The following is a 25,227-nucleotide window of genomic DNA, read 5'->3' as shown; positions in this document are numbered from 1 at the left end:
CGTATACTGGATGATTCTTTGTCTTATTGCTTGATTGGTTTTGCATATGTACAATTTTTTGAGCTAGGGCATATGATTCTGTTTACCACATTTTTGGTGCGGAAATTGGAGAAAAGAGTAAGCTTCCATTTTATGATGGTATTCTTGTATGCTGTACCCTCTATCTTTTGTCTGCATGTGACACAATTTCAGCATTTCTGGTGGCCTTCTAGGGGCTTCATGTTCCATTGAGCTACTTTTTGAGTACTACAAGCCCTTACTAGTTGTTTTCCAAAGCTTGCATGTTTTTTCTTGGCAAATAATGGACAGCCACATCCAAATTTAGAGTCCTTAATTAGATGCCAATGGCTCCATATTATAGTCTTGAAATTGTTTGTCTGTGGGCAGTATGTAGAAACACAGATTAGATTTTTTGGCTGTGTTGTTTCTTTCTTTACTAGTAGGCATTCTCTTGGTCAGTACCAAGCTCTCTTTAGTGAGTGCTTCAGTAGAACGTTGGCATTTTCCTGCCCTAAACTATTTATTGCCTGCAGCCTCTCCTGGGTCACATGCCTGGGTGTAGTAAGCAGTTGGACTTTGTATGTTTCTCCCAGACATCCACACCATAGATGGATTAGGTATGCCTGGAAAGGCCAACAACTGGCAGGATGGGGGGTTGAACTGGGCGTAGCCCAGTTGGCAAATGAATAGGCTGCATTCTGCCTCCACACAAAGGTTTTGTCACCCCTTCATTGTTTAAATATTCAGTTTGGAGCAAGGGCAGGGGAGTCAGAAATCTTCAAGCATCGCAAAGTAAATTCTCATGAAACCTCTCCTACTTCAAAGAAGGCACCAGGAATAAAAATAGGACAACCAGACCCATTTTTTAGTTCACTTCTTGGACCTGCAGAAGAACTTTCAAAGGACTGCCTGCTTCTGTGGCCTGCTATGTACTCCACAAGACTGCTTTGCTGCACCTGGAAGGACTGCTTTGCTGCCTGGAGCCTGCCTTCAGCCCTCAGAGACCTGCCCTGCTGCTTGAGCCCTGCTTCATCACCTACACGCAAGACTACCAGGGTGACTGTGAGGGCTAGTTTGACAGTCTTTTGTTCAGGGCCTCAGGAACAGAAAATGCTCCCTCCATCTTGAACCCACGCCTGGGCCCAGCCTGAGTGAGTCCTAACCACCCAAGTGGTGCCCCCAAAGTCAAATGACCCTTTGTGGTGGTGCTAAATGTGGCCATATAGCAAAAATCCAAAACTAGGCACTTTAAATATTTTGACTAAATAATGCACTGAGAACCAAGGGAAGACCAGGACCAAACTGCTCTTCTGCCCACTAAAGACGTATCGCCGGTAGGTGCACACAGCTTCCAGGAACGCTTGTTGGTTACAGCCTCGTCCCACTGAACATTTTCGACTTCCAAAAAGTGACTAAGTCCTAATAGGGAAATCTTCACCACTACTTCGCCCAGTGGCTCCCCGACGACGACGCTTCCTTCTCGGACACCATACTAACCGGGCCCAATCCACTTTTTGTATCAAACCCATGCTCTATCGCAGTCGGGCATATTTTTTTTACTTTGACTCGGTCTCATGTGACTCTATGGCCATGGTTGGTGTTTTTCTCTTTTAGGAGCTAGATTGCACCTTATAGTTAAAAATTAATAGCACCGGTTCTACTGATTAGATTTTTGCCAATTTGTTAACATGTTCTCTATCTTTCTAAATTGGTGTGGTATTTTTCTTGGGTTGTGTTTTCACTTTATTACAATTTATGCACTGCATAAATACTTTACACATTGACTCTAAGTTAAGTCTGACTGCTTTGTGCCAAGCTACCAGAGGGTTAAGCACATGTGACTTTAGCAACTTTAGTGGTTCACTCTGGCAGGGACTGTGGCTGTTGCTTGAAGGGGTGACATGCCAATCAGTTAACAACCCAATTTTTCACATGGGTTATTTTATGGCTCCGCCCCAAGTGACAGTGGGGAGGTGGAGGGATAAACAACATTATTTCAAAATATATACAGGTAACTGAAGCCTGTCTGAGAAGTTAATTAACTAACTAAGTAAGGAATGGAATGAACAAGATCTCCTCATGAGCAATGGTGATTACAGCTAAATAAACTGGACATCACTCAACAGAAGCTAATTTTCCTAATTTTTTAATACTCCTAGAAACTGAACTTCCCAAACAAGGCTTTAGCTACCCCCAAGAACCATATGGGAGCAAGCAAAGGTGCATCCTACTAATCTGACTACACTCTTAATCCTAATGCAAATGGAACTACCCTCGGTTATGTTTTCCTACATCTTTCTGCACTCTGACGTAGTCTAGTTGATATGCATATATAAAAGAGTAACATTAGTAAAGAAATATATTAATCAATAAATAATGTGTAAAAAAAGAGAATAAAAACAACATCCCACTTTTCTGATTTTTGCAGCCGTTACGGACCGGTATTTGGATTTTGAGATGTAGGTGGGTCGAAATTTACAGCCTCGGTATATTTACCGATTCGGTACATTTACCACTTCGGTATTTTACCGAATCGGTAAACATACCGATTCTGTAAATCCATATGTAGATGACACTCCTGAGAGTGCCACAGGCCCTTAAGAGTCGGTATTTTACCACCCAATCCTATTGGGTGGTAAAATACCGAATTCAGGTGTGCATGCACATCTGTGGGCATGTATGTGTGCCACATGGCACACAAGCCTGTAGTTGGGGTGCTAGAGGGTGTCAAAGTGACACCCCCTGCACCCTTGCAGGATTTGGTATTTACCGATTCTGTAAATACCGATTCTGTATTTCCCATTGATTCCTATGGGCTTCAAGGCGCATAGGAATCAATGTGAAATACAGATTCAGTATTTACTGAATCGGTAAATACCGACTCATACAGAATCGGTAATTTTTTACCTACATTTGCCTCCTTCAAATTTACCGACTCTTAAATACCGATTCGGTATGGGTCGGTATTTAAGAGTCGGTAAATCGAAATTACCTACATCTGGCCTTTGAACTCTAAAATGCTCATAAAAGCCCAGTCTCTTCATAATATATCCACTACTTGAATTTACTATTCATCTTCCTGCACACTCCCTATGCCTTGCCTTGTAGCATTAATCAGCTCCTTGAAAACGGCCATACTACTACGTTTGCGATTTATAAATCTCATTTACACATAAATACATGTGCAGTAATGGGCTTTGTGAAAATTGCTCTCACTTCTTAGACAAAGGTATATGCATTATGTTTCGGGTTCAGCCCAAAGCAGCCCTGGCAAAAATATTTAAACAAACATTAGCAATACCAATATGTCTGGCTTTAAAAGAATGTTAAATGGCAATGTGAAGCATTAGAAGTAAATAACATGAGAATAGGCATGTGTTTGTGTGGAAACAATTAACTGTATAATTATATTGGTGTATTTTAAAAGATGAAATGAAAGTTATACTATCAAACCAGACCTAAAAATCTATTTAAGTTAATGACTGGCCTACCATTTGTGGTGCTGCCAGAGTAAACCAACATAAATTATCTAGTTATCCAGGACCCTTTAGCAGCATTCAATTGTCATGTGTGTGTGCTCCTCAAAGTTCGAACTTAGGCACCTGTATAAATAATGAAAATGATCACAGCTAAATGGAAGAGAGTACATTTGTGTGGAACCTCAGAAACTACTGCCCAATCAAAACATGTACTCCTGGCTTCCCACATGTGGGCGGAGCCAAAGCCCCTATCTAGGGACACTTATATAATGGTCCTGTGACGGCTGTGCTGTCAAGCCAGACCACAATCATGTTCCCATCCTCCTCTCTCTCTTCTTTGGACTTTCCTCTCTCCCCCCTCTCTCTGTCTCATTATCTTTCTCTCCTCTATCTCTCCTAAAACACTTAGGGCCAGATGTAGGTGGCCATTTACCGGCCGGTAATGGCCGATTTCGGCCGTGACTGACCGGTAAATGGGTTATTGGGATGTAGGGGGCCAATTTTTACCGAATCGGTATTTTTACCGATTTGGTAACTTCTAGATGTAGGTGGGACTTTTCTGAGTCCCAAAGGCCTTTCAGATTCGGTATTTTACCACCCAATCCAATTGGGACGTAAAATACCGAATCCAGGTGTGCATGCACATGTGTGCATGCACACCTATGCCATGTGACAGACAGACATGCCCTTAGGGCATGTCTGTGTGCCACATGGCACACATGCCTGTGTTTGGGGTGCTAGTGGGTGTCAAAGTGACACCCCCTGCACCCTTGCTGAAATCGGTATTTACAGAATCGGTAAATACCGATTCGGTAATGCCCATTGATTCCTATGGGCTTCAATGCCCATAGGAATCAATGGGCATTACCGAATTGGAATTTACAGAATCGGTAAATACCGAATCTTAACTATTCGGTATTTACCGATTCTGTAATACCTACATCCCCCCCTCTATTTTACCACTTCTTAAATACAGAATCGGTAAAATTCGGTATTTAAGAAGTGGTAAAATGAAATTACCTACATCTAGGCCTAAATGTGCCAGCTGCAATTGACCTGGGCGAGCTGAAGAAAATAGCAGAGGTGCCAACAATGTTCTGAATCTCATTCACATACACGTGTTTTCTTCTTCCAAAATGTTTCCTTTATATATTTATCAAGAGTCAGTGGGTTTTCCTTCCACGTACTGTGTACTGTTTTCACACTTGCGGGTTCTCGGCTGTTGCTTGTCTGATAGCTACCTGAAGGAGTTCTTGAATTTTTTATGAATGTAGGCTTAACGTTTCCAAACAGCCTTCCTGGTCCTTCAAGTATGGTGTTTTATTAATAATTGTGAAAAAATGAACTACAAACTAAACCCATAAAAATCACTACTCTTGAGTGAGTAGAACATCTATGTGATGAAGGCAAAAGGTTGCCAACTACATCATATCCTTTTGCTTTCAACACACACCTTTCTGAGATATATGAGCAGTGCTGCATGAGACAGTAACATATCTTTATTCCCCACAAAAGTCCACCGATAATTGCACAGGCTAATTAAGTGCAAAAAAACATTGGGCCACCGCAAAAATGTCATTCTTCTATTCACATGCTATTACGGACATTGTTGCAAGATTGAATGGTATCCACTATCCAAGCAATCTATTTACTTTGGAAATTGATGGGCAAAATTACACAAGGCTAGTGGAATCTGCACAGTCTGGCTAATGATATAGGGCCAGATGTAGGTGGCCAATTACCGGTCGGTAACGGCCGAATTCGGCCGTTACCGACCGGTAATTGGAATTTGAGATGTAGGGCCCTGTATTTTAATTTACCGGTAAATTTACCGATTGGTAAATTTACCGATTCTGTAAAATACCGAATCGCTATTTTTACCGATTCGGTAAAATTGATATGTAGGTGAGACTCTTCTGAGTCCCACAAGCATTACAAAATCGGTATTTTACCATCAAATTCTATGTGATGGTAAAATACCGATTCCGGTGTGCATGCACATGTGTGCATGCACACCTGTGCCATGTGACAGGCAGACCTGCCCTTAGGGCAGGTATGCCTGCCACATGGCACCCGAACCTGTTTTGGGGGTGCTAGAGGGTGTCAAAGTGACACCCCCTGCTCCCTTGTGAAAATCGGAATGAATGGGCATTACCGAATCGGTATTTACCGAATCGGTAAATACCGACTTTTACCGATTCGGTAAATCAACATCTGGATTTACCTAAATCTCGGTACTTCTATTTTACCGATTCATAAATACCGAATCGGTAAAATTCGGTATTTATGAGTTGTAAAATAGAATTACCTACATCTGGCCCATAATGTATTCAAATTTAAAATCTGTTTTCTGAATATCGTGTCGTTTCTCTTGTGTCCGGTCTATTAGTAAACGGTCATTGGCTAAACAACTCCCAAAACATATAATAGGCTACTGCAAACAGGTCTGTCCATTTCGAATACACTGATTTGGGATTCATGCTCCAATGTGTAAGCATATGCCCATGAATTAATGAACACATGCAAATGAGTTCCTTTTATTACACCTTTGCACGCAGGTTGTAGTAAGGAAAATCATGTATTTGCTTCTTGAACATTGACAGCTTGTGAAGTTGCTGGTTCACGTTTGCAACATTGACAGCTTGTGACGTTGTTAGCTCACGCTTCCGTACACTCTCCTCCTAACGTGCCAGAACGCTGTTGTGATAGGATGGATGTTTCTCGTGGTGGTCACATTAGCACTGATGTGTTCATACAGGCAACATGTTTCCCTACTGAATAGATCCCACGAGACAGAGGTGGAGACCTCACGTCACAGGCGGGATGATCGGATGTGACAACCCGCCTCCGTGCCTTAGCAACAAGCACAGGTGTGTGCGCTGAGGACCAGGAGGCAATTAGGGATCAGAGCTTCGAAGACGTCATCTACAGAGCCCACTGCTTTATTATATTCTCATGATTTACTAGCCCGAAAGGGAAGCACATGACTCCGTTTTTAATCGTGACTTTGTGAGAATAATTAACGATCTTGACACTGACAGTGAAGAGGAGCTCGGGGATCACTTGAAAATGTCGATGCCATGAGCTATACCTATCATCTTTTTTACTCCATTCATTACTGCTCATTTTCTTTCAGGCTAAACAGATTTTTAGTAACAGTTATAATATTATTGCGCATACCATGTCTTTCACAAAGAATAAAATGGGTGCTGATAAGTATATTTTGTTCGTCGTACTAATGAACTAATAGGAGTTGTTGTTCTGAGCACTGGCTCCATAAATGGAATGACGTTTAACTTAGTCGGACTTGTGTTCAGTGCCCTTCCTTTTTTGCCACCCTCAAATGCCCAGATGCCTACGGTCAGTTCTGATGTCATTCCTACAGCTAGTGCTGTGAAACCAGTGGGTCTTCACGTGGAAGTCTGTTAGTTCCTCTGAACTCACGTAGACAATTGTTATAACCATCAGCTAGTTTACCTCCATTCAACACTTCGTGACACATTCCTTCCACCAGCTCTTGCAGTTCACTTAATCCATCATTTGAATACTCGATCGACAGTATTCGGAGGGGGGCAAAAAAACCTGCTGCACTCACATAAAAAACTAAAAACAAATATTATATTACTGCACAGTTGAAATTCTCACAAATTGTATTGCTGCTTGCGAATCACCTACACCCTATTGAACGTTCCTGGGGTGTAAGCATTTTAGCTGCTGATATTTTAACAGTAAATCATAACTTTTGTAGCTAGTTGCTTATGGCTCTCATTACTTTTTCTTTTTATGTTAAGCTTTGGTTAAAGTTTAAAAAAATAGCACATTGCTTCTTAGACTTCCGCCTCTAGAGTCGTGAATGTTGACATGTAGGCCAACAACCAGCAGATCTCAGAATCAATACGTAATTCTTTTGTTTTTCCTTTACCTTTCTACATCCAAATGTAATTCCTCTGGGGGATCTACAGATATATTCTAATGAAAGAGATTAGCAAATCCCAACACTGCTGTGAAGAAATTGGATGTTAGACCGCAGCCAAGGGTAAGCTGTGAAGTTGTCTTATACCCTACAAAAATGAAACACATCTATTCTTAGAGACCTCTAACTTCGCCATGACTATACTAAATATGGTGAAGTAAAAACACTTTATTTCTACCCTCAGCACACAGGAGAATCACAAAAAAGACCAAGCGTGTCGGTTGCTCAAAGCTTTCTGCATCAGACCACGAAGGAGATCACCAGTACCCCACCCATAGGTTCTTCTCAGTGAAACCAGCATGCCTGATGAGATGCATCTATGTCTCAAAGGAAAACCAATGAGTACTGATTTTATCTATTTTTTGAAACATGTATGTTCGGGTCGCTGTGTGCTCCACATACAATAGTGAGTTACTTTACCATCTTGTAGATCTTTATTGTGTGTTCATCAGAAGAGAACAAGCCATTTGGGCCTAGATGTAGGTAAATGTGAATTACCGATTCATAAATACCGAATTTTACCGATTCGGTATTTACCGATTCAGTAATTACAGAATCGGTATTTGCCATTGATTCCATAGGATTCAATGGCAGTTACCGATTCGATAATTAGCGAATCGGTAAAAATGACGAATTTACAAGGGGGACAGGGTGTCACTTTGACACCCTGTTGCACCCCTGTAACTGGCTTGTGCGCCATGCATTATGCTAATGCACATTTATGAGGTTTTGGCACAGAGAAGCACCGCAAGGAATATAACAGCACTGCCCTGCATCAAAAAAAAGGGCAAGAATGCCCCATATCTATAAGATGAGGTCATTTCTGCCCTTTTCACCAGCGATGGTGCATATTTGTATGCCATGCGCCAGCGCAGGCACCCTTGCACTATGGTACAAGGGTGCCTGCTTTGCGGGGCTAATTGAACTTTCTGCACAAAATCAATCACAGGAGGTGATTTCCACTTTCTATGCCTGCTGCAGAATGCAACACACAAAGAAAAAGGAAAGAACGAGGAGAAATGAAAACATTTCTCCTTGTTGCACCTCCCTAACGCAACCTCTGGGGTGGCGTTGGATTCTCACACATTCCCAGGTTTATGATTTCTTGTAAATCTGGGAATGTTTCAGATTTCATGGGTGTTGCATGGGAAGACCCACAGCAACACCAATGCAACAACACTTTCACACAGTGTTCTGCATGAAAGGGCCACATATTTACAAAGCCATGAAAAGTCATGTAAAGTGGCTTTACGTGGCATTGTAAACATGCGTGACACATTGCACCACCAGAACGGCAGCAACAGGAAGCTGGAGACAGGGAACTGCGGAAAGCCAGAGACTCTTTAAATCCATTGGGAACCATGGAAAAAGGAGAGATGCACAACCAGAGACTATTGGCGGAGCTGAAATGTCGAGCCGGGAAGATTGTCGCTGAAGAAAGGAGGCGCTCAGGAAAGGTAGAAATGACGAGGGCAAGTGTGTGCAGATAGTTTGAGCGTCTCTCAATAGCCTAGTGCTCTAACTGCCGCACGTGGAGGAGTACTGACAATGTGTCACCATCAATTAGGGCATGTGTGATTGTCCATGGTTGCAAATGCAACATGCCTAATGTCTTTTGTGTAACTAATATTTCTCATGTATACAGTCATTGTTGGACGTGTCTAGTGTGCACAAACAATAGCACACATGATACATCGGGACAATTAAACTACCAACATGCGGACATATTATTCCATAATTCTAACACAATTTACACTCCAGGTTGGACAAGTGTGAGAGAGCACAATATGCAAGGACAGGGGGAAGAAGGGGCATGACAACCACCACCACCGCTGTGCTGTAGAAGGGAGCGGATCTACTGCCAGAGGATCACCCTCATTCACCTCTGGCAAGAGGAGGTCATAGCCCATTACATGTTTAAGAAGGGGTTTATCTCCTGAACCAGATAGCGCCTTATCGGCAACCCACATCCCAGTGCTACACCAACATCTCTCCACAGTCCAAGCTACTTGATGTCCTCCACATGGCATCGTTTTTTCAACATACCACCACCATGTTGGCAGGGTTCTCACAGGCATCCTTTTCCAGGTTCCTCACCACTGTCCTGGATGCCAGCATAAGCCTGACAGCTAACAATGATGTCTCTAAGTGCATATCGTGAGTGTCATAGAGAAACTCTGCACTGCTATTGCCAGTGCAGACACACAATGAATGGATACCATATACTGTCAAAGCTATGGCCTACACTGGCCCCAAGGTGTCTTGCATTTCATGAAGGATAGTTGTTCAACGGTGCTATGCAACGTCACAACACATCTACTAACGTCTGTATAGTGTCCCTACCGTGGACACTGTGCATCATCATGTGTCAAAACATTTCACAGGGTCACATACATCCACTTTCACGTCCATGCCTCACACATTGGAACAGCAAATTCCCAATCAGAAATTTTAGGGGTAATCTATAATGAAAAGTCTGAGGCTGGTGTTGTGCAAATGATGGTAGCATGGTGCTTTGTCTTGTCTCAACACACAGGGATGAGGCATATTTACCATATTTATGGTGCATCCAGGTGCGTGCCCTTGAGCTGGTGGAAACAAATTTGGGCAGGGCCAGCACACTTGTGACTTTTAGCAAGAGTGACTGCCATGCATGGTTATTTACTCTGTGCATAAAGGGGCACTTTCCAGAACAAAAATAATCTAGAAAGGGGATTTGGCTCATTCATGTGAGCTACAGCATGCAGCACACATTGAATGAGGTGAAATGTATGAGGACTAAATACATGTCTCCTAATCTTGCATGTCTAACATCGCAGTTTCAGAGCTTTCAAATGTGACACACTGAGGTACTAGGTTTTTAAGAACCGGCACAGAACCGGTAACCCAGCGGTGTCAGGGAATCAACACCCAGAGACCTCGGGTTCTTCCTGAGTCAGACCTACAGAAACTCAGAGTCTTCTAGGTGAAGTCAAAGATTCTTTATTGGTTGCAACCAAGGTAACAGGGTCCTAGAAGTACAATACGGGTATGTTCTCAGGAGACTGCACACTTTCACGAAGTCAGGCTTCTCTCTTTATACATGATATTCGGCCTTGGGCAAACATTCTTCGAATTCGTGGTATTTCATTTATAGTTACTGGTTACAAAAGAAAAGCAGAGTCATGATGACATGTACATATTTCACGTCGTGCTGCCCATAACAAATCATCCGGTAAGGCCCAACATTTCATCAGCTATCGCTGGACCCCCAATAAAAACGGTCACCTCCCCATCATAAAGTAAGTGAAGCAAAGGAGTGGAGGAAAGATGTGAGCGAGATATGGCAGGTGTGCGCGCTGTAATGGTTTTATGGCTGGTTGAGCCTAGATGCTATCTTGCTCGGCCACTGGGAGGGAACTGTCCTAACGAGTTCGGCCTGGGGCAATGGTTCTAACTTGTACTGAGGTCAGGGAGAAGTCGATTAAGGAGTATGTGTCCTTGTGGAATCAAATTCAACTGGATTAAGGCCTATGTAAAGGGCAATATATAAATGGGAGTGGGGTTCAGAATGTAAATGACGATTTCGAGGTGAAATCGTCACTCGAATACGCCGAAAATACATGTACATGATGTACTCGTCATTCTCGGTCTTTTGATCCCAAATTCGTCCTATTTCGACGAAGTTTTTATTCTCGAGTCCAGTACTATTATATGAATCCAGATTTTCAGAACCACAAACCCTCCTTTTGCCCTTACATAGGCAATTAATCTATCCTCATGTTAGTCTGAGTCCAGATCTAAATTCCTAAAGTCATTGAGATGTTGCTGTAACATCATTCTAGTACTGAGTTCATCTCTTGACACAGGCTTCCTCACACATGATGTAGCACAGAGGCCACATATTGCAGGAGCACACTGTATGCATAGACAGAACAGGAAAAGAATGGCTAAGACCATCCCAATGACCATTAGAATTTTCCATCCCCAGGCAGATATCAGTTCCCAGAACCATCCCATTAATGACCAATCTCCTTTATCCACATGAATAGATTCGGAAATCTTATGCAGTTTGGAGATGGCCCTGTACACTGTTGGAGCATTATCTGGGATGAAAATGCAACAACTAGACTGGATCAATTTGCATACTCCACCTCGGTCCGCAAGTAATACATCCAAAGCGACCCGGTTCTGAAGGGTCATAAGTCGATCCGACTGGAGCTCAGCAGTCAGGTTACTAAGGGCACCAGCAGTTTCAGTCACGGTGGATTCAACTACCCTTGTCAATTGCCTTATGTTCCTGCTGTTAGCCATGGCTCCCCAGAACGGCAGAAAACCCATTGCAAAGTCACCAAATTCTTGACCTGCAGTGTCTTCTTTACTCAAAACACCTCTAACTACCCTTGTCCGATGGTAATCCGCCGCTGCTGTGTAGGTGGGAGGTAACAGGAATGAAACAAAACATGAGCCCGAGAAGTCAGGGGGCAACCATGTATAGGCTCTATCATGGCAGATGAAATAAGTACCCTTAGCGGCTAAAAACGCAGGGGAAGTCTGAGATCCAAAAACATACGTTTCTGTACAGACACTCTTCCTTAGCTGAGCTCTGGGATTCTTGCCAATTTTTTGCAGACACAGGTGACCTTGGTGAGGTACGATCCAGATAGGGGACGATCTTTTGGCTTGCTGTTTCTCACTTAATGTAGTGCCATATCCGGTCACGTTCCAACCTACATACGCTAGTATCTCATCATCTGGGGTATCTTCGTAAGAAGTCACTTCCTTGATCATGTCAACTATACCTTTGACTAGGGGGCTAGTCTTGAGGTTGTCTTTTACAGAACGTAGGGGTTGGATTTCTCGTGCATATATGAACATTGTCCTATATGCCCAGACTGAACCATTGTGACTAAATGGCAGGACCAAATAGGGGATACCTTTATCTGTGGTGTGGGGCATGAGACCACACACCCAACAGTTAGTTGTGTTCATTACAAGTTGGTGTTGGTGTAATAACTGAACGAAGGAGTTATTAATGAACTCTAATCTCCTATTTGATTCATGGTCAGGCAGAGGGTGGAAAGAATGAGAGGAAACAGTAGGAGGAGGTATGGGTGATGTAGTGGGTGCAAATGTCACATGAAAAGAGAATAAAACATAGCTTATCAAAAAGACCATTACGCTGGATAGCATAAAAATACACACTATTATAAAACTTTTCTTCGTCATCGTGTTAAAAAGTCTCTGCTTAAAGTTCATTTGTTTGGCAGGCCTCTCCACATCAGGAAACTCCATCCTCTCTAAGGTGCTGCCCGCGGTGGTAGGTTGCCTCTGCTAAAGGATGCTTCCGTCAGTCTAGGGCAACTCCCTTGGACCAACCAGAACTACCGACCTAACGTCGTCAGCTGCACCCAAAAGTCTTTAATCAACCGCGGCCCTAGCAGCGGAACCCGGATGGCGGTTCGAAAAAACAAAAATAAGCAAGTTACCTAGATGGGAGATCTGCACTTTCAAAAATAGGATTTGGGGAAAAAACACATTTTTTATTAGTCCACAGGTTTTTCTCTCGGATCATAAAAGAAATCACTTTTACTTTAGTCTGTTTTTCTTGGTCGCAAATTGTAGCGTCTTTTCCCGGGTACTGTCTGGTCCAGAAATAGTAGTTCAGGTTCCACAGAGTTCAATTGTTCTGGTGGTGGCACAGTTTCTTGAAAAATGTTCTAACTTTCACAATCAGGGTTAGCCTCTTTTACACGTTCATCAGTTGGGCGCTCTGAGTCAGTGCCTCCTTTCTGGACCCATTGGTCATGTGGCAGAGGGAAGGGTATCTTCTTACAATGGATCCCGTGGACCCAATTGGCCTTCCCCTCCACCCTGACAGCCGACCTTGTAGACAGTAGGACGAGGTGAGGCCCGGTCCATCTGGGCTGGTCGTTTCTTGTTCTTTGAAAGTTGCGGACGAGCACCCATGAACCGGGGTCAATGGAGTGACCCGGAGTCTCAGAGACCGGAGGCAAGGTGTTGTGGACCTGTTGATATAAAACACGCAATTTAGCCGTCAATTCATACAAGTAATCAAGCAAAATAGGGTGTTGCAGCTCGCTGAATTTCGTGGGCCTAGGCACTCCCCATATGTTGGCTGGCCGACCAAAGATTATTTCGTAGGGGCTGAGTTTCACTCGCGAATGCACAGTCATTCTGGTGGATAGGAGGGCTAAGGGTAGAGTGTCAGGCCATTTAAGACCTGTGCTCGCTTGGATTTTGGCCAATTTATGTTTAAGCGTGCCATTGTAACATTCCACTAATCCAGCTGATTGGGGGTGATTTGCAGCGTGGAACTTCTGTCTAATCCCTAGCCCTTCACACACTCTTTTCATCACAACGCCCACAAATTCACTTCCGTTGTCAGACCAGACCATTCTAGGCATTCCGAACCTGGGGAAGAACTCTTTCACAAGGGCTTTTGCTGTGGACAAGGCAGTATTGTCTTTTAGGGGATAGGCTTCTACCCATCTTGAGAAGGCACAAACAACCACGAGCACGTATTTTAAGTTGTTGCACCTCTCCATATGTATGAAATCTAGCTGCAAAACCTCGAACGGATACGTAGGAGGTGCAAAATGACCAGCTGGAGTTGGGGTTCCCCTACCAGGATTGTGCTTCAGACATACCATGCAATTCTTGACAACATTCTCTGCACACTTGGGAATCCCTGAATTCTTCCACACTGGGGCCAACAACTCACAAATCCCTTTTGCGCTGATATGGGCCATTCCATGAGCCATTGTAACCACTGCAGGCACATATGCATCGGGTAACAACCATCTCTGATGCTCTGTCAATTCACTCCAACAACCATTCGCATCCATTCTTCCTGTACTCTCTCTCCACGTGCTCAACTCTTTCTCCGTGGCCTCAGCTTGGATGGACTTCACGCTCTCTATCGTGTCCTCACATATTCCAACATCACCAGTCCATCTTTCTGGGCTCGCAACATACATTCGGCTCATCACATTCTTTGCAGTTTCCTTAGCGGTTTCATCAGCAAATGCATTTCCACGACCAACATCATCAGTCACCTTCTTGTGAGCACTACATTTCACGATCGCTATTTGCAAGGGCAAGGTCAGTGATTCAAGAAGCTCATTCACCAACTGACCATGCTGAATCTTAGCTCCATGCGAAGTCAGGAACCCACGTTCTCTCCACAATCGTCCAAAACTGTGAGCCACTCCAAATGCATACTGGCTGTCGGTATAGACAGTCCCTTTCATTCCTCTAGACAATACACATGCTCTCGTAAGTGCAACGAGTTCCGCGGCTTGAGCTGAACCATGTGGTATTCGCGCAGTTTCAACGACTGTGTGCAAAGTTGTGACAGCATATGCTGTAGTCACGTTCCCATTTGGGAGCTTAAAGCATGAACCATCTACCCACAATGTACCATCACATTCAGCAAGAGGAGTGTCGAACAAATCAACTCTCCCTTTCGTCTCTTCCTCTGTTCTAAGAAAACAATCGTGCTGTTCTGAAGCATCTGATTCTTCTGCAATTGGTAACAATGTGGCTAGGTTCAAGGTACTACACCTTTTTATATGCACATGGCTCGCTAACAGCGTCAGTTCATAGCTGGACAGTCGAGCACTAGTTAAGTGCTGTGTCTTGGTCCTATTTAACAATGTGTCTACTGCATGCGGGACCATCACGATTAGTGTATTATTCATTACTAGACCAGCAGACTGTCGAATGGAAACAGCTGCTGCTGCTGTGGCCCTTAAACAACTTGGCAATGCTCGTGCTACCGGATCCAGAGTTGACGAAAATAGGCGCATGGCCGCTGTCTATCTCCGAATAACTTTTTTTTTTTTTTTTTTAAATTTTTTATTGAGCATTCTTTAGATATACAACAATGATCATATATAGTGTAGAAATTCTAATAGAAAAAAAGAAAATATATATATAAACGCAGAAAGGCTGAGCATAATACGTTAAGTACAAATACAGATGTTGATGAACATTGAAATTTTGGATGTGGTAAATATGTGGCAGATACAATAATACATTAATGAAAGAATTAGCTATGAGAAAACAATAAACCTATAAACAGTAGCATTAAACATATAGTGTAACCTCATTTTCCGACTCTACGCCTCTGAATAGAGGTGATCGATATTTCTAGCTAGTTTGAATAGCTTTACAGTCAGGTCCTTTGTTGTTCATACCAGTTAACTACGGAGGCCCAGATCAATTCCCCTTTAGCTCTAGATTTTTTCCCTCTGGTTTTGTATATCGCTATTTCTTGTTTGTATATTGCCAGGAGTCTATTATTCCATCCCTGAAATGTAGGGGCCTCTGTATCCTTCCAGCGAGCTGCTAAAATAATTCTGTATATAGCGGTAGATAGATAGATCGTATAGATTTCTGCGTTATTAAGTTCTAGGGAGCTATCGAAACCTAATATAAACAAGGTTGATGAGGTTTGGATCTCCCGACCAAAAATCTCGGTCCAGTATTTACCTATACTATCTTTTAGTTGTTTAAGTTTCGGACAGTCGTAGAACATATGTATTAAATTTGCGGGGCCGAGTGCACATCTAGGGCATTTATCGTGACTAGCCTTACCCCATGAAAATAATTTAAATGGTGTGTAATATAGATTGCATACCGTTTTATAGATTTGGGCTTTTAAATTACTTGCAAGTATGACTTTAGAGGATAGTTGTAGCACCATATCTATGTCGACGTTATGATTATTTAATTTATTAGCCCAGCTATCTTCTATTCTTTCGAGATCATCCGGGTGGTTGTTTATAAGGATCCCATAGATATCGCTAATTCTAATTGACAATTTCTGCATCAGGTTTAGTAGTGATGGCGACTGTAGCTCGATATTTGTGATGTGTTGTCTTAATGATGTGTAGATTTGAATAAATTTAAGGTAGTCTGCGGGATGAATCTGATATTTAAGGCGTAACTCATCAAATGTTGTTCTACCATCTGAGTTTAGGAAATCGCCAATAGTAACAATACCTAAATTTTCCCAACGCTTAGTAATGTTATCATTTAGATACTGGGGGATTATAAAGCTATGCCATAAGGGTGTATATTTGGTATATTTAGGTATTGAAAGTATTTTAGTAGCTCTGGTCCAGATTTTAAATGCATCTGTGACTATTTTAAATGTAATCTTTTTATAATATGATGGCTCAATTTGTCTTAACAATAATCCTCGTGCTGTGTTTCCTAGTGTCAGTTCGTAGATAGATGGGATGTTATGTATAGATCTGTTTTGATTTGAATTTTTAGATGTGATTAAAAAGGCCATCTGTTGTAAAATGGCGGCCCACATGTAATAGGTTAGATTTGGCACTGCTAATCCCCCTCGGGCTGTTGGCAACACCAATTTGGTTATGGCCCTTCTTGTCTTCCCATAATTCCAAATAAATGATGTTATTACTTGGTCAATCTTCTTCAAATAGGTATTATCGATTAGAAAAGGGATTGCTCGGAATAGATATAATAGTTTTGGAAAAATTGCCATTTTGATATAGTTGGTTCTACCAATTATGGATAGATGGAGGTTGTTTACTCTAAGAAGATCTTTTTTTATTTTTGTGACTAAGGGGTCGTAGTTTAATGTAATGATGTCATTAGTATTAGGTGAGATGTTAACCCCTAAGTATTTTGCGCTTGCTACTCTATATTGGCCTGTGTATGGGGTGTTATTGGTACAGACTACCATCGTTTTGTCTTGATTTAATGAGTAGCCTGAATACAGACCAAATATTCGAGTGACTACTTCTATTTCATCTATGGCCTCAGTAGGGTTGGTGGTTAGAATCGCTATGTCATCGGCATAGGCGAGTATTTTGGTATTGTATATGCTTGTTTTTACTGGAATTATCGCTGGTGATGTTAATAGTTTAATAATTAATGGGTTAATGTATAGTGAGAATAAGAGTGGTGAACACGGACACCCTTGTCGTGTCCCTCTCTGGATATTTATACTTTCGGACTCGCTACCTCCGGTCAGGATTTTGGCTTTAGGTTCTAGATAAAGGGCTTTTACTGATTTTATAAACCCCGGACCGATATTGTTAAGAGGTAAGAGCTCCCATAAATACTGCCAGGACACCCGGTCAAAAGCCTTTTCGGCGTCTAATAAGACCAAAGACATTTGACCTTTCTCTATCTTCATTATATCAAAAAGTGTTAATACTCGGCGTATATGGTCGGTGGTGCTTTTGCCAGGTATGAACCCGTGTTGCCATGGAGACACTAGTTGTTCTATGTGCTTGCCGAGTCGGTTGGCAAGAATTTTCGCGTAGGTTTTAGAATCTGAATTAATCAGAGAGATTGGTCTATATGACGTTGTTAGTTCAGGGGGTTTGTCCTTTTTCCTGAAAACTAATATGTTTTTTTGTTTCCATGACTCTGGGGATTTTCCATGCCATTGGATACCTAAGAATAAGTTGTGAAGAAATGGAATTATTATCTTACCTAGTATCTTGTATAAGTCTAGGGGTATCCTATCAGGCCCTGCCGCCTTCCCTGCGGCTAGTTCTGCTATTGCCAGTTCAACCTCTGTTCTAGTGATCTCTTTCTCTAATTCATTCCTCACGTTGTCGACAACAGGTTGTAACATATTCGTTTCACTATGCCAGTTATCTAAAAACACCTTAATCTCGTGAGCCGTGTGTTCATCTTCATTCTGATATAACTTTTGGTAGTATTCCTTGAAGCAATTAGCAATTTCTTTCTGGGTGGTATATTTGTTTCCACAATATTCAATACTTTGTATTGTGTTACGGGATTGAGTCTGTCGTGTTTTTAAGGCTAGATGTCTCCCAACGTTTTCGCCTACCTCGTATGACTTGTTTCGATAAGCTTGGACAGTTTCGGCGGCTTTAACAGCTAAATCATTATTTAATTCTGCCTTATGCACTAGGATCTTTCTTAGGGTATCCTCGGCCTGTTCACCATGTTGTATTTGGATGGCATGTTTGTATTCTAATTGTGTCAATTCGTTTATCAGTTGATTATGAGTTTTCATTCGTTCTTTCTTGCGAGTGGCGACAAATGTGGCAGTTTCCCCCCCTTAGTGCAGCCTTGTAGCTGTCCCATACGGTGAATCGTGAAGCACTATATTGGTTTGCATCAAAAAATTCTTTCGTCCATTGGGTTATATGAGTTATATACTCCTGGTTAACTAATAATTTCCTATCGAATGTCCACTGTGTGTGTGCTTGATTGTACCCAGGTATTTCCATTGTGATGTAAAAAGAATTATGGTCAGAGATTGTCTTCGGGTCTTTAAAGATCAGGGTATTCAGAGCAATATCAGGGGTTGCAAAGAAATAGTCTATGCGAACATATTTCCGATGTGGATATGAGAAGAAGGTGTACCCTGGGTCTTTACCCTTTTTTAACAACCATATATCCTGCAGATTATGGGTCTGAATTAGATTTAATACTGCTCTGAACACCCTGGGCTTCCGTCCGGTGTATGTATATTGATTCTGAAGGGACTGGGTTTGGTTAAACGTTAAATTAAAGTCGCCACACAGGATCAAGGTACTTGGCCATGATGCCAATTCTGATTCCAGTTCAACAAATAATGTGGGGTCGTCAAGATTAGGGCCATAAATAGAGCATATTGTAATACCCAAATCTAGTTGGACAATAGCCCATCGTCCGTGGTCGTCAGTTTTTTTGCGTAACGGGCTACCTAATCTTGTTCTTGCAAACAGAGTAACTCCCCTAGTTCTTGTAGTTTGAGTTGTTGTAATTAATATGTGGTAGCCAGGTATTTTTAAATGGTTAATCTCCCCTATTGGGATATGGGTTTCTTGTATGCAGATGATATCCCAAGAGCTATGGGCCATTATTTGACAAAACTGGGCCCTCTTTCCTCTGTCATTTAAACCTGCCACATTCCAACATCCTATGCTTAATCTACCCATTTGATTGTATTATTTTTAGGTCGAAGTTCATCAGCCAAAGTTCCCTCGTAAATATCAGTTTGCTCATTTTATATTTTTTTGTTGTTACCCCCCTACCCCAAGTGCACCCGGTGCACCCAGATTACCACCCTCCACCCTCCCTTCTCCTCTCCACCCTCCCCACCCCTTGCCCTCCCGGACATGGCATTGAGACTCCATCAGAGTCTACAGTGATGGATTAGCCTGCTCTGTTCAGGACTAGTGTAGCATGCATTTAAAGTGTACAGGAAATGACATTTACCAAAGACAAGAAGACAGTTGTAAAACATATCGTAAGACTTATTGAAGCAAAAAGGATAAGGAATAAGGAAAAAAAAGAAGAGAAAAAGAAAAGTGAAGTAGAGGAAGGCGAAAAGATCAGTAATTGAAGATTGAGGATGAAATCCATTCGATTTCTTATTTCTTGTTTTCTTATTTTCAGGTACCACAGTTTATATTTCTGATATATTAGGCTATGTGTAAAACCAGTAGCCTAAGTCTGTTTCTATCTCGAACCTTCATTAGATACCTCCCCACCCTACTCTCAAATGTGTCCAGCTGTTCTCTCATAAACTATCTAAGTACTCCTTAGCCTTGACCTCGGATGTAAAAAATTTAGTCTGTCCCATGTGTATTACTTTTAGTTTTGCAGGATTGTTCAGGTACACTACAGCTTTCTTCTCTTGGAAAGGTTTGATGAGTTGCCTAAGTCGCCACCTCCTTTCGACAGTCCAGTGGCAGAAATCGGGGCGCACGAAATACGATATTGAGTCCTTTTTGCGATGTTTATCAGGAGTGACTTTCTCCGCAATGGCCTGACGAAGCAGGAAGTTTCCGAAGTACACTAGGACTGCGCGTGGGTATTTACCTGTAGGTGCCGTAGATTTTAAAGTTAAAGGTACCCTGTGAGCTCTTTGTACCTCGTATCCCCAGTCCCAGGTGTTTAGCTCAGGAAGGGTATCACGGAATAACTGTATTATGAAGGTGCGGCAGTCCTCACCTTCCATTTTTTCTGGAATTCCCAGCACTCGTAAATTGTTCCTGCGCAGTCTATTTTCGTAATCTTCAAGCTTCCATCTGATATCGTGAACCTGTGCTTCGGCAGCTTCAAGTTGTTCATTTGTAGCTGTGGCTTCTGTCTCATTAACCACAATGCGGTCCTCAATGTCGTTTAGCCTTTCTGTAAATGCACCCATGGTTTTAGAAAGTTTACGGACCACTCCTTGGACCTTTTGTAGCCCTGCTCGGGCTTTGCGACTGTCTTTAGAGGTTTCCTCTCGGTGTGATTCTATGGCCTGCAGGACTCTCTCCATTACTTGTGTTAGTGTAGTTCCTGAAGCGTCGAGAGTATCCTTGTTTAAATTTTGTTCCGAGGATGATCTTTGCGATCTTGGTTCAGGAGTATGGCTCTGACTTAATGCTAGGACTGTTGGAGTGTAGTCCTACGATAAATCATTTGCGCCGTGATGCCCAGTTTTTTTCCTTTTTAATATAGTTCTTTTTTTTTCCGCTTTGTTCCTTTGGTAAATTGGGTAGATTGGGTTCGACATCCGAGCTTAAGTTAGAGTCTGAGTCATTCTCTGGGTTTTGCACATCATCTAATTCATCCGTATCGCCTGACCAGCTGATATCCTCGGATAAAGAGTAAAAATCAGTTATGTCCTTGTCGGTCTCTAGTGCCTCTAGTGTCTCGATAGCATCGATGGAGTGCACGTCTATTATAGAGCTGGATTGTGGTGCTACTATATCGGGTTTGAGTGTTTCTGAAGTTTTTAAGTTCTCGCTCCCTACCCCTCTCTCAGGGGGGTTGCTGATCCCGGCTTGTGAAATGTGATTTAAGTTTAGTTGAGCGTCGACTATTAGACTCTCAGGTAAGAGATCTGCATGCATCCCCGTGGCACTTTGAAGGTTTACGACAGGGCCCTGGTTAGCCCGCTCATCCCCATTATTTGAACTGCTCTCGGGGTGTAGAATAGGAAGAATTGTATCCTCCCGCTGATCGCCATGTTGATTAATGGTCTTAAATGCAGGTTCGATAGTAACATTGTGATTGTTTATACTGCCCTCCTCTTGATTAGCTAGGCTATTTTTGACCACTGAGTCTTCGTTATCTGCGCCCTCGTTATCTGCGCCCACCTGTTCGTTAGTACCATATTTAGTAAGTGCAGAGATAGAAGGGGTAGAAGGGGTAAGATGGCTTACCTGCCCGCCAGTACTACCGGGCCTTTCGGGTCTTTCGGGTGCACTGCAGGACACAGTCTCTATCTCTTGTCTTTGCGCCGGTTGCATTGCTGATGCATTCTGTGCCCCCGTCTGGCCTGGTACGGCATTCCCCTCAGCCTGTATTGAAGCCGTGGGGCATGTCTTATCCACTATTCCCGTCAAAGCACTGTTACTTCCGTTACTTCCTTTATCCCCTGTATATATTGGCATACCGCTCCCCTCCATGGGGGCAGTCACTTGTTGCTTTTCGGTGATGTGTTGTGTCTGTTGTGTCTCCTTTGCCACAATTCTTTGACTAGCGGCGCGAAACATTGTAGCCACTGTTGTAGTGTTTGTTGTAGGATTCTTAGCTGGTAGGGTCGCTAGTGGTGTTTTAGTTGAAGAGCCCCCCCTCCGGGTCGGTGTTTTTTCCACAGTCTTCTCCGCCACCATTCCCGCTGTCTCAGCATGTATTCCTGGTCCTTGCACTCCCCCGCTTGTAACGCCACGCTGCTGCTTACTTGTCTCTTGGTCTCGCAGCGCCTGGCGTGCAGCCCTTGTCTTGGCCTCTGCCGATGCTACCGCCGCCGCATTTTTCGGGGCCATTGATGCTGACAGGGTTAGTGAATTGCCGCTGGTTACAGGTCTCAGGCGCTCCGTATCAGTCACGGAGTTCGCGGAGTTCCAGGCATCTGCATTTGATCGGTAGAGCCAGCACAAGGAGCGCAGCGCACACGCAGATCGGTGATTGCCGATCAGCAGGCGGAGGACAGCAAACCCAATTACGGAGGAGAGGAGTGAGAGCGGCGTCCTCGTGGAAGGTGGAGCCGAGACAGGTACAGTTTCAAGTTTATTTGGCTGCATAAGTCGCATCTCGTTATCTCTCGGGGCTATTGGCATACTCATCAATGTATTTCAGTCCATTTCAGTCCATTTCCCTTTTGCTCAGGCATCGGTCTCTGGTCTCTGGTTTGATTAAGGCATGCTCGGCTGTCCTGTCCAGAGCAGCAACCGGCGTCTAGCTTGACGCCGTCATCCGAATAACTGAGTCAGCACAGACAATGCACAGCCCTCCTTTTCGTGGACATATAATGTGAAAGGCTTACTGTAGTTGGGGGTACCTAACACAGGGGCCGAACATAATGCTGTGCGTAATTCGAGAAAACTTTTCTGACACTCTTCAGACCAAGGAATTGGATTGGGTGTATTTTTACACGTTAATGCCACCAAGGGTTTGGCCAATAACGAAAAATTTGGAATCCACTGTCTACAGTACGATGTAATGCCCAAGAAAGCACGTACTTCTCTCTGTGTTCTTGGCACACTCAATTTCGCTATTGCCTGAATTCTCTACAGTACGATGTAATGCCCAAGAAAGCACGTACTTCTCTCTGTGTTCTTGGCACACTCAATTTCGCTATTGCCTGAATTCTTTCTGGGGTCAGTTTCCTTCCCTCCTTCGATAAGAGATGACCTAAGTAGGTCACTTCTTGTCGGCAATATTGAAGCTTGGAAAGTGACACCTTGTGATGCAGATCACATAGATGACGCAATAATGACAACGTGGCCGTTTTACAAATTTTCTCAGTATCCGCAGCGATGAGCAAATCGTCCACGTACTGTACAAGAGTGGCACCTTTAGGCAAAACCATTGTGTCAAGCTGGGCTTTCAGAGCTTGACTGTATATTGAGGGGCTTTCACAGTAGCCCTGAGGAGCGCGTTTGAAGCGGAAGCTGCGACCTCCTAAACTGAAGGAAAAAATATCCCTGCTTTCCACAGCAATCGGGATACTGAAGAAAGCATTCTTCAGGTCAATCACCGAAAACCAGGAGGCAGAAGCTGGAATCATAGTCAATAATGTGGTAATGTCGGGGACAACTGGGAATTGTGGCACAACTATTTTATTCACCTCTCTAAGGTCAATCACGAATCTGTACACAGGTGGCTGAGAAGGGTCAGTTCGTTTTAAAACAGGCAGAACAGGACTATTGCAAACATTGCCTCGTGTTTCTTCAATCACATCCTTTTCAATCAACTCGTAAACAATCGCTAGCAAAGCTTTTTCACCCTCATTAGATATTCTGTCTTGGGGAATTCGTGGCATTTTGACATTCGACTTCAATGTTACAACATATGGTGGAATTTCTAAAAGACCTACATCATTAGGACCAGTAGCCCAAAGAATATCTGGGAGAGTCGACAATTCTGCTGGAAGTGCATCTCTCGACAAATAAATGGGAGAAACCACTTTCTTACCTAAAGTAAGTTGTACTCCTGAAGGAGAACAGTACAAAGTCGCATACAATCTTTTTAACAAATCCAATCCTAGCAGATTCTCACCACAACCTGTCGTCAGAATAAGGGGTGCTTCGAATTCACAAGGACCAACAGAAAGAGATAAAGGGTCAGAAATCGGATTTCTAACTGGGGCGCCAGAAAAACCTACAGAAACGTTCATTTTGCCAGACAAAGGTGAGCCGGGGAGTTTGGAGTGCATAATAGATCTCTTTGTAGCACCAGTATCCAACAGAAAAGGTTCTGACACACCTGATGTAATCACCTCAACGTAAGGTCCACTCTGATCTACTGGAACTGAAACAACTCCCTCTCTTTGTCTATGGCTGTCCTAGCAATCCTCATTCTCCCACTGCTCCTTTTCTGTGTAATACTCATCAACATAGTATTGAGCGGTCCTGTCAGATACGTTATTCCGCTGATCAAACCTGTTCATAGAGTTTTGTGGCGGAAGGGGGCGCGCGTCCTGAGGGGCGTTTCCACGTCCTCTACCTCTAGGTGCTTGCTGACTGCCACGACCTCTAACGCCAGGAACTCCATTCGTACGTTGTGGCAGGGCAGGACAGTTATACTTGTAATGACCCTCCTGTTTGCAATATAAACACTGGTTAGGACCTACACGGGGTTGAGTGTAATCAAATCTTTGCAAGTTTCTCTGATACTGTTGAGGCTGCTGAAAAGTATTTTGGTAGTGATTCTGACCATTATTATTTTGATTACCACCACCACGTGGCGGATAGGCTTGCTGTAGCAAAACCTTCGTTTTGAGTTCTCTAGTTTTCTTTTCAACTTTATCTTTCTCATCTTTGTCTCTATTTTCGTAATATTGTGCAGTAGCCAATATCTGCGCTGAAGATGAGACTGCCCAAGAACTTTCTGAATCTTTTAATTTCCTACACAATTCTGGAAGCAGATTGTGCACGAATTTATCGACAAACAATCTCTGACCACCTTCCGTGGTCATATCTTGACCGCTATGGTCAATGAATGTTTCTTCAAATCTGGTGAAGAAATCTGAAACAGTTTCTTCTTTCTTTTGCTTGCATGCAGACAACTTATCCCAATTTACGCGTATTGCAGGCATTATCGTCTTCATGTAATCTACTATTCTACCAGGTAGTTCTGCTATCAAAGGTTCAGGCTTGGCACCACCAACTTGGCGGGCATCTGTAGCAGTGATATTAGCCCACGTGTCACCTAATTCCTGGTCATGATCTACATGACGAATTTTACCCCATAAAGGCTGTGGAACAACGTTCCCAAATAGCATATCAATATCGGCTAAATTCATAATGCATGACCCAGCAGTTTGTGACA

The sequence above is a fragment of the Lissotriton helveticus genome, chromosome 1_1 (assembly GCF_964261635.1).
Source record: "Lissotriton helveticus chromosome 1_1, aLisHel1.1, whole genome shotgun sequence".
Taxonomy (NCBI): domain Eukaryota; kingdom Metazoa; phylum Chordata; class Amphibia; order Caudata; family Salamandridae; genus Lissotriton; species Lissotriton helveticus.
Note: the sequence above shows the minus strand (reverse complement) of the source record.